The sequence below is a fragment of the Pezoporus flaviventris genome, unplaced genomic scaffold (genome assembly GCF_033815535.1).
Source record: "Pezoporus flaviventris isolate CSIRO_AGI_PZ_B2104156 unplaced genomic scaffold, CSIRO_AGI_Pfla_v1 ptg000078l, whole genome shotgun sequence".
Taxonomy (NCBI): domain Eukaryota; kingdom Metazoa; phylum Chordata; class Aves; order Psittaciformes; family Psittacidae; genus Pezoporus; species Pezoporus flaviventris.
Genome location: NW_026892626.1, coordinates 11,805,259 through 11,820,795, shown reverse-complemented (window position 1 = coordinate 11,820,795; position 15,537 = coordinate 11,805,259).

Sequence of the window (15,537 nt, the reverse complement as noted above, 5' to 3'; positions counted from 1 at the left end):
CAAGAATGACTCTTTACCATCAAACCTGTTTACCATCGAACCTTGCTTTGCCATCAAAACTGACTCTTTACCACCAAACCTGATTGTTTACCATCAAACGTGACTGTTTACCATCAAACGTGACTGTTTACCATGGAAGGTGGCTTTACCACCAAACCTGCTTACGATCGAATCTGGCTTTACCATCAAAACTGACTCTTTATCATCAAACCTGTTTACCATCAAACCTGGCTTTACCATCAAAACCGACGACTCTTTGCCGAAAGAAACTATGACTCTTTGTCTTCAAACTGGACTTTATCGATACTATCGAAACTTAGAATTTATTGTTGAAACTTTTACCGTCAAGGCAAAATCCATCTGTTTTAATTCCATTTTCTTAATATACCGTCACTTGTCTGAAGTCTCAGTTGTCTGGTTTTGTCTCCCTAAAGTGGCTAGCTAAAGACAAATTCATACTGTGATTTTAATTTTGATTATTAAATGCTGTCAAACTGTGATGCACTTCATAGTCACTGGTCCTGCATCAGGAGACCAGTGAGTGGGAACCTCTGTGAAATACAGTTCATCTGACTAATCTGTCTGGTCTAATGAATCGACTTGAGGAGAAGAGATCTGAGTTGTTCCCCCACTTGCCTTATATTTGACTGAAGCTCATGGAAGGCAACGGGCAAAATCCCTCCTTAATTTAGGGTGGGAAAGCAGCTCTTAATGGAGTAACATTCATAGCAACACAGCTATGAATGTTCAGCCTTACAAAAACAACCGATTTTGCAGCTGAGGAGTTTTCTCTCTGAAAAATTCAACCTGTCAATTTAAATCAGTGTGCTTAAAGGTAGGCAAAGAGGCCTTTTACTTACAAGAGCAGTTGCAAAATCAGATCTTAACTAAATCAGCACGCACCTCCCATGTATTCCTGGTAAATGAGGAGCTATGCAACAGTAGAGTTTCACACTTTATTTTAGAGAAAGTCTCCAGGCTGAAGCAACAGGTCCTCCTGATAAATGACAGCGTTACTATTGCAGTGGATTTACATCAAACATCACATTTTTAACAATGATCGATACAGAGTATGTCATGCAAATCACTTGTGTACACCAAGTAATACTTCAATCAGTCCCTATCTGTGCAGCATTTACATTTTCTATTCAAACTGTAGCTAGAAACATTTTACAAGAAAATACAGAAAAGGAATTTGTAAGCCAAAAGTCTTAGTTTGTAGGATTTGGTCTACAAGAGACCTAGCTTTTCCAGCCAGCATATCTACATAGGTATGTACTACATCTTAAAAATACGCATTGTTTTCAAACACTAGAAAGCACTATAAATGCTGCTCAGTTGACAGAGGTTCTGTTTTGTACCAGTTTAAACCGGTTCAAAATGTGAAGCAACGTAAAGCTTATTTTGTCAGAATAGTGTCAGTTTTAAGTCAGTCCGGCTGAGCTGAAGTTTCCCGTACATTTCTCTGCCTGCACTGCACTGGCACCGTGCCTGATGGAAGCGGCCACACAGTTCAGATGCTGAGCGGAGCCGGCACGGCAAAAGGAAGGGAAAGAGACCGGCGGGAGCAGCCGGCTCGGCTCGGCTCGGCTCTGGTGGCCGCTGTGGCGCCGGTCGGGCAGCGGAGGGGTGGGACTGCCCGGCGCGGCGGAGCTGGGCGACGTCCCCAGTATGAGGCGGACGGACCCAGCTCCGCCGCCGCCGCCGCGGCCGCCACCACCGCCTGGGCCGGCAGGACCGGGGCGGGGCGGCAGGGGGCTGAGGCGGCTCGGCGCTGCGCCTGCCCCCGCAGCACCGGTTGCCGCGGGCCGGAATTAGCGAGCGGGGCTGGGTCGGAGCGGGAGGTGGAGTGAGAAGGGCGAGGAGACGTGAAGCGAGGGATCCCTCGGAGCCCTGCTCCGGCCTCGCCTGCCGTGTCGGCTTCGGTTTGGTTTGGTTTGGCTGTGTTTGGGCTCTTGCCGCTCCCGAGAGCGGCCATGCTGCGTGCCGCGCCGGTCCGTGAGAGCAGCGGTGCCACAACGCTCTTAGGGACCAAAACCCCTCGGACAGGCAGAGCAGGGGGTGAGCGGGTGTGTGCTTGATGCGTAGCGCTGGTGACGGAAGGCCGGACAGTTCCATTTCGGACTGGACGTTAACCGACGTTGAGAGCTTATCTCGCGACCCCGCAGAAGCAGACCCTCGGACCGCGGTGAAACACCGGGCACACGCCCCTGGGGAGGACAGCGAGACCCCTGGGGGGTCACAAACTCCGGCCCCTGGGCGGAGAGACGCAGACCCCGGGGCCGCTCTCGCCGCTCCGTACAACTCGCGGTCCCCGATCTCGGGGTCGCCAGTAGTGGCAGGAAGCGTTGCTGGGCGCCGACAGCGGGGAATGAGAGCTTCGAGTGCCTCTCTACTTCGTGTACCGAACTGGCTTCCAGTTAAGATCTTCCTTAACTGGAGTAACTCCGAGTTTCCCAGCTTGGCAGCTGGATTCTTTCTTATGACAGTAAACGAGTTACAGAAACAGTAAATATTTTTTGAAATCTGATTTTCTTGCAGTTGTTAACGACGGAATTGCCCCGCCACGTAAAATTCTTTTTCCACCTGAGAAAACCTGCATGCATTGCCAACAGCCACTGAACGTTGGAGCTGGACTGCAGAACCTGGGCAATACGTGTTACCTTAATGCTGCTCTGCAGTGTGTAACTTCCGCGCCTCCTCTGGCCAATTACGTGCTTTCACTGGAACACAAGAAGTCACTGACACAGACCCCGACCCCGGGGCGGACAGAGCAGCAGACCCCGCAGCTGACAAACTCGGACCCCAGTTCGGAGGGACACAGACCCCGGCGCCGCTCTCGCTGCTCCGTGCTACTCGCGGTCCCCGGGCTCGGGGTCGCCAGTAGTAGCAGGAAGCGTTACTGGGCTCCGACAGCGGGGCAATGGGAGCTTCGAGTGCCTCTCTACTTCGTGTGCCTAACTGGCACGGTTTTTGTGATAAAGAACTGCGAGTCTCCTAGCGTGGCAGCTGGACTCTTTTTTCATGAAAGTAAAAAGCTATTACGTGTGTGCCTCTCGGGGACGTAAGGGGTGGATTTTGTTGAAACAGACGTGCCTCCTGCCTCCCGGAGACGACACCCCCAACCTATTGCTGTATCTAACTTGGTTTGCATGAGGTGCGTGCCTCTTAGGGACTTCAGAGGTGCGTTTTGTGGAAGCAAAACGCGCTGCCTCCCTGAGGCGATCGTCCCGTTCCGAAATGGATAGCAGTGAAGCTGCCCCTGAGGGCAGAGATGTGTTGTGTGGCCTTTTAGAGCAACAGAAGGCTCGCCCCTCTCTGCCAGGGGCAGAACGGGCCGAGAAAAATCGGTGTAATTCGCAAAGTCTAACAGACCGAATAAGCGCCCTGCAAAAGGATGTGAAACTGCGGCCCGGAAAGGGTAACTCGGTTGTCTGGGCCGTACCGGGCGCCATCTTGGCTGCTGCACCGGAGGCTGGCGAAGAACAACAAAGAGCTGGATCTCAGTTCAGTTCATACAAACTTTACAAGACCTGCTCCGAGCCCTGCAGGACCAGGTAGTTAACCGTTAGACAAAGAGAAAAATCAGGCTAACTACTTGCAATTAGCTCTGAAAAAGGAACTCCTTGCAGAGAACCCCGCCCCTGAATATCCCCACAGGGGCCTGGGAGGGGGGGACGGACTAAGGTCATTAGGTTGGTCCAGCAAACACAGGGAGGATGTTGCTGATCTGGACGAACGCTAGATCTGGACGATTTTGCTTGCCACGCCCAACCTCCTAAACCACCTGAGATTTTCTTTGCTAAAACAAATGGATCGCCTGAACCAGTGAGTTGTTTGTTCCATCTAGAACGTCTCACCTATGGTGTGTTTAGTATTCAGAAGCATTAAAATGTTCCGAATTCATGTGAAATACTGTGAAAACAGCACAAATTTCAACGTTAACACTTTGTGCTATTGTCCCATTAGAATTTGCAGAGCTGAACTGGCATGTGAGAACATGCTGATGTGCGGATTGACTCCACAACTCGTTAAAGTTGTAAAGCAGGTATGCTTTTTAGTCAGCGCTGAGACGCACGGGGATAATTCCTCAAAGTCATGCGTGCCTCGGTGTTGTTTCCCTCTACGTTTATGCTCCAAAGTTATATGTATTCATAAGGTTGCACAATATGCCTATATATATTCATGTCCTGTCCCTGCTTCGTATTATAATGAGCTAGAAGGTTCTGTGCACCTGCGCAGTGCCCCCTCTGGTCATGGGCAGGGGTCTCAAGATGGAGTAAATGAGTCTTCCTCCTGTGGGTAGGGGTCTTCAAGAGGAAGTCAATGAGTCTTCCTCTTCTTGAACTTTTCACCTTTTAGTCTTCACGTATGGCCTTAGGGTTTGGTCGGTGTCCCAGCCATAAACCGGCTGTCTCTCCCCCTTCAGGCGTCTGCTTTCCCTTATCAATAGCTGCTTATCAGTAGAATCAGCTGCTTATCAGGCCCAGCAAGCTAAAAATAATTCACCCTTATGTTGTCAATCTGAGTCCATCTGAACCACTTCAATCTTAGCCACTTTATCCACTTGTTGGTTGTTCTGGTATTCCTCAGTGGCTCGACTCTTGGGTACATGGGCATTTCCATGGCGTACCTTCACCACCAGATTCTGCACCCGGGCAGCGATGTCTTGCCACAGTGCAGCAGCCCAGATGGGTTTACCTCTGCACTGCCAGTTCCTCTGCTTCCATTGCTGCACCTCCCCCACAGGGCATTTGCCACCATCCATGAGTCAGTATAGAGATAAAGTACTGGCCACTTTTCTCTTTCAGCAATGTCCAGGGCCAGCTGGATGGCTTTCACCTTGGCAAACTGACTCAATTCACCCTCTCCTTCAGCAGTTTCTGCAGCTTGTCATAAGGGACTCCATACAGCTGCCTTCCATCTCCGATGCTTTCCCTCAATACGGCAGGACCCATCAGTAAACAAGGAATATTGCTTCTCACTGTCTGACAGTTGATTATATGGTGGGACCTCTTCAGCACGCATAACCTGCTCCTCTGGTGACATTCCAAAATCTTTGCCCTCTGGCCAGTCCATGACGACTTCTAGAATTCCTGGATGACTGGGATTTCCTGTTGGAGTTTGTTGTGTAATTAGAGCAGCCCACTTACTCCATGTAGCATTGGCTGCATGATGTGTAGAGGAGACCCTGCCTTTGAACATCCATCCCAGCACAGGTAACAGGCGTGCCAGGAGGAGCTGTGCTTCAGTGCCAATCACTTCTGAAGCAGCTCAAACCCCTTCATAGGCTGCCAGTATCTCTTTTTCAGTGGGAATATAGATGGCCTCAGATCCTCTGTATCCCTGATTCCAAAAGCTGAGGGGTCAACCTCGAGTTTCCCCTGGAGTCTTCTGCCAGAGGCTCCGGGCAGGACCATTCTCCCTGGCTATGGTGTACAGTACATTTTTCACATCTGGCCCGGTCCAGACTGGTCTAAGGGCCACTGCATGAACTATCTCATGTTTAATTTGCTCAAAGGCTTGTTGTTGCACAGGGCCCCATTTAAAATCATTCTTCTGGGTCATGTGATAGAGAGGGCTTACAATCGAACTGTGATTTGGGATGTGCATTCACCAGAACCACACAGCGCCCAAGAAAGGTTTGTGTTTCTTTCTTATTAGTTGGTGGAGACATTGCTGTTATCATGTTGATCGCATCTGTGGGGGTCTGGTGACATCCATCATGGCATTTTATTCCCAAAAATTGAATCTTCTCTGCAGGTCCCTTGACCTTACTCCATTTTATGGCAAAACCAGCTTTCAGCAGGATCTGGATAATTTTCCTCCCTTTCTCAAAGACCTCTTCTGCTGTATCGCCCCACACGATAATGCCATCAATTTATTGCAGGTGTTCTGGAGCTTGCCCCTGTTCCAGTGCAGTCTGGATCAGTCCATGGCAGATGGTAGGGCTGTGTTTCCACCCCTGGGGCAGTCGGTTCCAACTGTACTGGACGCCCTTCCAAGTAAAAGCGAACTGTGGCCTGCACTCCACTGCCAAAGGAATTGAGAAAAATGCATTGGCAATATCAGTTGTGACATACCACTTGACTGCCTTTGACTCCAGTTCATATTGGAGTTCCAGCATGTCCGGTACGGCAGCACTCAGTGATGCTGCGACTTCGTTCAGGCCACAATAGTCTACTATTAGTCTCCACTCTCCATTAGACTTTCACACTGGACATATAAGGCTATTAAAGGGTGAGCGTGTCCTACAGATCACTCCTTGGCTCTCCAGTCTATGGATCAGCTTATGGATGGGAATCAGGGAGTCTCAGTTGGTGTGATATTGCCACCGGTGCACTGTTGTGGTCACGACTGGCACTTGTTGTTTGACCTCCATCAACCCCACAACAGAAGGATCCTCTGAGAGACCAGGCAAGGTGGACAGCTGCTTAATTTCCTCCGTCTCCAGGGCAACGACACCAAAGCCCATCAGTACCCTTTTGGATCTCTGAAGTACCCTCTTCTGAGCTAGTCTATGCCAAGGATGCGTGGAGGCTCTGGACCAGTCACAATAGGGTGCTTTTGCCACTCCTTCCCAGTTAGGCTGATTTCAGGCTCCAGTACAGTCAACTCTTGGGATCCTCCTGTCACTGTAGAAATACAAATGGGTTCCACCCCTTGAGAGCTTGGTGGCATCAGGGTGCACTGGGAACCGGTGTCTACTATATGCCTTATACTCCTGTGGGACTGATGCGCCAGGCCACCTGATCCACACAGTCCAGTAAACCTGACTGTCCCTCTCCTCCATCTGGCTGGAGGCAGGGCTCCTCTAATAGTGATCATAAGATTCTCCACTTACTTCTTGTAGAAAAGGATTACAATTCCTTATCATAGAATATGGAATAAAATCAGCTCTTCCACCCCATCTGGGAAGCTGCTCACTGAACACTGGAGCAGCAACTTTCTTGGGAGGATCATCCTTGACCATTGTTTTTCTCTTCAATTCATGGACTTGTTCCTCCAGAACTGAGGTAGGTTTTCCATCCCACTTTCTCAGGTCTTCTGAATGATCCCACAGGTAAAACCATAGGGTGGCCCACAGCATGTACTCCCTATATCCCTTCTCAGGCACTGTAAATGTAGGGTTGCAGATGTCAGCGCCGAGCATGTATTATTCTGATATTAATTAAAGGCAGATGCCTCCCAGAATGGTTCTCTTTCTTCATAGAATTATTTTCCTTTTTTTTTTACGATCGGAAATCTTTTTCTATTTTTTTTTTTTCCATCCTAGGATGTGTGAATGTAAATTCCCACCTCGTGCCCTCCCATTTTGTGGAGAGAGGGAAATGAATGAGTTGACTTTTTTCTAGTTTGGGGAGAGCGAAGGTAGTGGTTTTGGCTACTGATGCGATGCAGAGCAGTGAGCAGAGGGAGACAAACGTGTTGGGTGTGGGTTTTAATGTACTACTTGCAAGCTCAAGAGAAGAAAAACATCTTCTCCATCTTCCATCTTCTCTGGGCACTGCTGAATGTGTAAGAGTCGGTTTCTAAAGAGACTGCCTTACAGAGTCCCTTTAGAAAGCTACAGTTTCCAAACAGTGTAAGGGAGTTTAGAAACATACAGAGTTTACCAGTAGCCACCAAATCTTTTACTTCAAGGGATTTTTGCTCCTAACATTTATCTTTTAGGTGAACTTTTTCAAATGAAAAATGTGGTTTTTGTTTTGTGCAGTGTCCCTGCACCTCAGAGGTCTGAGGGTGATCGTCTGATGGAAACCGTAGTGACGGAAAATAATAACTATGCAGAAGTACCGCCTGTTAATGACTCTTCTCTTACAAAGCTGGATAAAGTTCTGGAGAGTCAATTCTCTAGACAAAATGAGGGGTTGAATAATAAAAAATGCGAAGAGGATAACGGGCAAAAATACGAGGAGAAGATACACGACTCCAAGAAAACTGACAAAGAGCACTGCCGAAAGAAGAGACAATACTCTGACATTGACGAGGAGAAGCAAAGCAGGAGCAAAGTGGATGATTGTTCCTGCAAAAGGAGGTGCTCTCACAGAATGGAAACAAATAAGCAATATCATCCTAAGCAGGACTACTGCAATGAAGGCAAGTACAGACCTTCCCATAATGAAAGAAACAGTCCAAATAATGGCAAAAGCTGAGGAAAATACTCTCGTTACAGATCCTGAAGCAGAGAAAGAACGGAACAAGACAGGAATCAGTATTATCATTCCAAAGGAGAGAGAACCTGGAGCATGGAGATGGGAAAAATGCAGATATTACAAGCCTTATGACTCTGTCCATAGAAAAGGAGATGGTAGAGAGAGGAAGTCCTCTCATTTTGATAAAGCCTTTGACAAATTGAGTCAATTCTACAAATCACATAGGCATTATCACTGCAAGAGCAGATGGGCTCACAACACTCACTGCAGAGAGGAAGGATGGCATCACTTGAGCAGCCACAGCGGAAACTTCCGTCATTGTTCACTACCTCTGCAGCAGTCTGAAAAACACTCTCGGGAAGGGCACGCACCTCCACCTGCCTCAGCTCATGCACAATTTGACAACTCTTTCTGGGAAAATGAGAAACTGAGGCTTGGCAAGAGGAAATATGGCAATGCAGAAGGAAGAGAAGGTGAAGTGGAAAAGAAATGCCGCAAGATAGATGATAAATACCAAGTGAAGGATTACAAGCAAGCAGGGATTCCAGCATAATCCGCCATTCTTTTCCTAACACTTTTCTGAATGTTTCTCATGCCTGCCTTTTTCCCATTTCTAAGTGATTTATATAGGATAATCTGACTACGTGTTGGTCATTACGCTGGTCATTAGGTTGGTCAAGCAAACATAGGAGGCATGTTGCTGAATAGCATTAGAATGCTAGATCTGGAGCACAAAGCGAAGAACCTGTCGTGGTTTAAGCCCAGCCTGCTGAACCAAGGACAGAACCACATCTGCGCAATGTTCTTAATTAGGTTACCTTAGATTAGCCACCTTCTCGAGTCTGTCGGATCCTGTAGTCACAGAGCACCAACAAAACCAACTACTTCTTACCATCAAAACTGAGTCTTTACCATCAATCCTGATGGTTTACCATCGAACCTGGCTGTTTACCATCAAGAATGACTCTTTACCATCAAACCTGTCTACCATTGAATGTTGCTTTGCCATCAAAACTGACTCTTTACCACCAAACCTGATAGTTTACCATCAAACGTGACTGTTTACCATGGAAGGTGGCTTTACCACCAAACCTGCTTACGATCGAATCTGGCTTTACCATCAAAACTGACTCTTTACCATCAAACCTGTTTACCATCAAACCTGGCTTTACCATCAAAACCGACGACTCTTTGCCGAAAAAAACTATGACTCTTTATCTTCAAACTGGACTTTATCGATACTATCGAAACTTAGAATTTATTATTGAAACATTTACCGTCAAGGCAAAATCCATCTGTTTTAATTCCATTTTCTTAATATACCGTCACTTGTCTGAAGTCTCAGTTGTCTGGTTTTGTCTCCCTAAAGTGGCTAGCTAAAGACAAATTCATACTGCGATTTTAATTTTGATTATTAAATGCTGTCAAACTGTGATGCACTTCATAGTCACTGGTCCTGCATCAGGAGACCAGTGAGTGGGAACCTCTGTGAAATACAGTTCATCTGACTAATCTGTCTGGTCTAATGAATCGACTTGAGGAGAAGAGATCTGAGTTGTTCCCCCACTTGCCTTATATTTGACTGAAGCTCATGGAAGGCATGAGCTTATCTCGCGACCCCACAGAAGCAGACCCTCGGACCGCGGTGAAACACCGGGCACACGCCCCTGGGGAGGAAAGCGAGACCCCTGGGGGGTCACAAACTCCGGCCCCTGGGCGGAGAGACGCAGACCCCGGCGCCGCTCTCGCCGCTCCGTACAACTCGCGGTCCCCGATCTCGGGGTCGCCAGTAGTGGCAGGAAGCGTTGCTGGGCGCCGACAGCGGGGAATGAGAGCTTCGAGTGCCTCTCTACTTCGTGTACCGAACTGGCTTCCAGTTAAGATCTTCCTTAACTGGAGTAACTCCGAGTTTCCCAGCTTGGCAGCTGGATTCTTTTTTATGACAGTAAACGAGTTGCAGAAACAGTAAATATTTTTTGAAATCTGATTTTCTTGCAGTTGTTAACGACGGAATTGCCCCGCCACGTAAAATTCTTTTTCCACCTGAGAAAACCTGCATGCATTGCCAACAGCCACTGAACGTTGGAGCTGGACTGCAGAACCTGGGCAATACGTGTTACCTTAATGCTACTCTGCAGTGTGTAACTTCCGCGCCTCCTCTGGCCAATTACGTGCTTTCACTGGAACACAAGAAGTCACTGACACAGACCCCGACCCCGGGGCGGACAGAGCAGCAGACCCCGCAGCTGACAAACTCCGACCCCAGTTCGGAGGGACACAGACCCCGGCGCCGCTCTCGCTGCTCCGTGCTACTCGCGGAATCAGTCTGCTTTTCCTTGTCAAAAGAACCAGGTGTCTGCTTTTCCTTATCAATGGTTAGTGCCTTTGTTCTGCTTAGTAGGCATGATAGCTGCAGACAATACTTTTGTTTAAGCAAGCAAATTTCTCTAACCCCCCTCTACACCCCCCCGTACACCCCCCCTGTACATTGGTTACCCCTGTATCAATCCCCCCTTTTTCTATAAAATGAGTAAATTCTTTTACTATATTATTTATAACAGAGCTATCCATGTTTCTTCTATCGATTTATAAAATGATTTTGATATACTTTGTATTATGCAAGGTTCAGTCATTAAAATGAGTAGTCCTATAGTTAAGATTAGAAGGCCTTGTTTAAGTATTTCCCTGAACCATCCAGTAACTCCTAGGTTATTTAGCCATTCATCCATTCTACCTCCAACAATTCTAAGCTCTTGCACATTTTCCTGCAATTTTCGCAGCTTAGCATGAATTGATTCAGAATGGTTAGATAAGTTCATGCAGCACATACTTTCGAAATCCCCACAACCATCCTGTAACAACATCTTTGTTACCTCCCAGGCTTGTGCGTTTCTAGTTGGAAAGGTTTCCGGCCAACCTGAAAAGGTGTCTGATAGCACCAACAGATGTCTATACCCCCTTTTTCTGTCCTTTTGCAAATTCTCTTGCAACATTTTATGTAGTGCCATTACCATCCATAGTGTTTTTGAAATAGTTTCCCGTTTCTACTTGATACTTAAATTTCATTTCTTTTTTCAATCTTCATCATTTATCATAGATCGTTTACAATTTCAGGAAGAACATTTTGTTATACCACAAGTAATCAATATTAAAACAATTAATAGTAATATTCCTGCAACCAGTTGCCTTAACCAGAAGAGATCAGGTAACCATGAAGTTAACTTTTTCCATATTTCCTCTACGGTTGCTGAGATATTTATGATTGCCTCACAAAACATCTCACAAAATGCAGTATTCTGTTCAGCAATAGGGTTAAACCCTCTCTTAACCAATACCATCCTTTCCCTTCAGGAACCAAGCTACCACTGAACCACGATACCATCTATACAATTTGAAGAGTGACCTACACCTGTGGCATTTAAACAAACATAGTCTCCTATTCTGGTTAACTATTCCAAATCTTAAAATTGCAGTGTTGGAAATTGGAATGCCAATTAATGGAAGGCCCTGGTCTTCTCCCGATTCAGGCAACTGTGCACACACCAAACAGTCACTACAATTAACAACTTTAGTAGCATTCTGCATTAATTTCAGGTATAAGTATTAGTCCCAAGCTGGTATGTCAGTTATCACATAAATCCAAATCACGACTGATATAATTTCATATGCGAGGGTCCTGAAGGTTTGATCCGCCACGTCTTCTATGGTTCTATATTCTTGCAAGCAGGTTGTTTCTTTATCTTCCCTGCTGTAAAGGTGGTCAATATTATCTGGTACGGTCCGCTCCACTTCTCCTGTAGAGGATCTCCTGAAAAATTCTTAACATAAACCCAGTCTCTGGATCTAAAAGGGTGAGTCGAATAATCCATGCCTCTCACTCTTGTCCTCAGTATTCTCTTACTTCTTCTAATTGCTTTCCCAGATTGACCAGAAATTTTAGGAGAAAGTCTTCTGGAAGTCGGAGAAGGTTTTCTCCTTTAAACTGGGACTGATACGGTCTTCCATATAAAATTTTACATGGGATAGCCTCTTCTTTCGACCGAGGTTTAGTTCAAATTCTTAATAGAGCCAGTGGTAAGGCTTGGTATTAATATTTTACTAATCTGTTGTTTGATCATCTTTTCTACTTGCCCACTGGCCTGAGGCCTGTAAGGAACATGTAGTTGCCTGATTTTTGCTAATTTCTTGTAACTCTTTTGCACTAAAGGGTGAGCCTCGGTCGGAAGAAATTGCCTCTGGTACTCCGAAACAAGGTATTATAGTGTTTAACAATGTTCCAATTACTTGTCTTGCATTATTTATTCTACAAGGGAATGCTTCTGGCCACCCTGAAAAAGTATTCATTAACACCAACAAATATTGGTCTCGGTAATTCAGAAAAATTTATTTGCCAGTGTTGTCCCAGATAAATTCCTCCCGAGTTGTACCAATTTGATTTCTATTTTCAATTTTAGGATTATTCTTGAGACAGAGCTGACATTGTCACTAATTGAACTGTGTTATATAGATTCCTTCCTGCAATTTGGTCATCTAAGTATTTATACAGAGTTGCTACCCCAATGAATTGTTATCTTTCTCCTGAACTAGCTTCCAGAGTTGCTTATAGGGGATTACAGTTCACCCATCAGGTATCTGAACCCAATCTTCTTTGTTTTCCTCTCCTTTAGGATCTCCGATTTTCTGTCCTCCTTTGAATATCTAGGTTTAGATTTCTCAATTGTTAGTTTGCCGTCAGGGATTAAGGGAATGAGTTTAGATTGTTCAATTTCTCATTTGGCTTCAGAATCGGACAAACTTCACCTTGTTGATGCCCTCGACAATACATAATAGCTACCTCCTCAGGTAGCTGAACAGTCCCTCTCTACTTCATGTACCGAACTGGATTCCAGTTAAGAATTTCCTTAACTGGAATAACTCCGAGTTTACCTACTTGCCTGGTATTTTCACAAGCCACTTTGTTTTACTGGCCTTGTGGACAGTGGAAAGTTTGGGCCAGTTTCACTCCCTCTTATTCCTCTTACAAAGCACATTCGGAATGAAATATCATCGCACACAAGAACATTATTCTGTTAGCTTTGGTAAATTAAAAGAGATTGACTGAGCACCACAAATAGCTGATTAAGATGTCGCATTTTTTTAATGCTGAGAAATACTATATTTCCTGCTACAATAGCCTTAGTTATACGTTACTCTCAATAGTTATTCCTGCCGGATAGAAGAACTTCATCTAAATACAGCAAATTAACTCCCAAGGCATTTCCTTCATGCTTCTGGGCAGGCATCCTCACCCGGTTAAATAAACAGATTTTCAGAAGGGAAGAACTGATACAAAAGTGCTTCATGGCTTATGAATGCTTTTGTAACCTCACATTTCTCCAGAAATACTTTATTGGCTGCTTTTCACACCCTTGCACTTCTTGGTACCACTGATTCTGGCTTATTTGCATTACAGCTCTACTTGTACAGAGCTCAAACTGATGTACGCATTGCTCAAATACAAAACCTGAAGTTGCGGAACAGAAGACTCGAAACAGGTGAAGTGAGCAGCTCTGAGATCACGCTGCTTTGCAAACGCAGGACATACGACTCCAAATCATTTCTAGAAAGAGTTTAAATGTGTTCCATTAAGCAAAGGTATCTCCACGCCGACACTTGTTCAAGGATTGTACCTCCGCTGGTTGAGTTTCACTCCCTTGAAAGTACTTGTATCTGAACAGGCATCCAAGCAGACCACAATTCCACACGCTCTGGGGAAAATCTGAGGTGTAGAAACGTTTACTTTGTTCTTTTCCTCTCAGCCTTTATGGCAAACATGCAATAAAGCAGAACGCTGGCAGGATGACACCCCATGCAAAACAGAGCACATCAGCAAGACTGGAACAACCAACCAGCCTCGCCTTGACAGTCAAAAGGGGATTTCAAACACATCGCCTTGGTAAGTCTGTGGCTTTGCCAGGACGGCACGTTTCCCTGTGCTGTATGCCGAGCTGCTCTGCAACTCCACCAAGCAAAATTGCTTTGATAAAGCAGTGGGTCCCCAAAGCGGTCACTGGCACAGCAGGCACGGCTCAGGTTCAACAAGTCTGTGAAAAACTGCCTGCTACCGGAAGCAGTCCAAAAAAGCCACCCTGTGCGTCCAGCATGGAACTAGGGGCTTTCCCTTAAGAACAGCACGTGCACTGGGAGTAGAAAAGCATCGCGGTAAAACCCCAGCTCCCGCGGCACGAGCGGCGTTGTTCCTTGCTTGGCGAGGAGGCGGCGGCTCCTCGCGGGGCCTGCGGCCTCCCGCGGGGAATCGAACGCTTGGATTCTCGCCGTCCTCACGTCCCGTCCGTTAGTTGCCATGAGCACAGAGTCGCCCCAGGCCGCCCGCTGCTGCGCTCCTGCTTCCGGACGGTCCTGGAGCTGCGAGCCCGGAAAGCGACACCTGGGGAGGGGTTGAGGGCACCGAGGCGGGGCGGGGCGGCGCTGAGGCTGTCCCCGCACAGTGGTTGCCGCGGGTGGGAAGTGCCGAGCGGGGCTGGGTCGTAGCGTGAGGTGGAGCGGGTAGGGCGAGGCGAGGTGAGGTGAAGCGAGGGATCCCTCGGAGCCGCGCTCTGCCCTCGCCTTCCGCGTCAGGGTCTCTTTGGTTTGGCTGTGTTTGGGCTCTTGCCGCTCCCAAGCGCGGACATGCTGCGTGCCGCGCCGGTCCGTGAGAGCAGCGGTGCCAAACTGCTCTTAGGAACCAAAACCTGTCGGAAAGGCAGAGCGGGGGGTGAGCGGGTAGGTGCTTCAGGCTTAGCGCTGGTGACGGAAGGCCGGACAGTTCCATCTGGAACTGCTACTATGACGTTAACCGGCTTCGAGAGCTTCTCTTGCGACCCGGGAGAAGCAGACCCTCAGACCCCGGTGAAACACTGGGCAGCCGCGCCTTGGGAGAGCAGAGAAGCCCCTGGGCGGACGGAGACCACGGTCCCGGGACGGACACAGACCCCGACGCCGTCCCCGACCCCGGAGCTGACAAACTCGGACCCCTTTGCTTCCAGGTAAGGTTAAAGTGATAATTAACTGCGGGTTTCCTGGGTTGGCAGCTGGATTATTTTTGATGAAAGTAAACAAGCGTGGCGTGTGTGTATGGGTTTGTGTGTGTGTGTTTGTGTGTGTGTTCGGGTTGTTCCTTATTTCGAATTTGTGTGTGTGTATACGTTTGGGTTTTGGTTTTGTGTTTTTTTTTTGGGGGGGGGTGGTTTTGCTTTTTTGTTGTTGGTTTAGTTTGGGTATCTTACGGTAGTGTTGCATTGTGGAAGTGTCGTTTGCAATTTAGAGACATAGAAGTGCTTTCATGTCTTCATGTCTACTACAGTAGTAGTAGTTTTGTATTGCTCCTTATTTCTACGTAGGT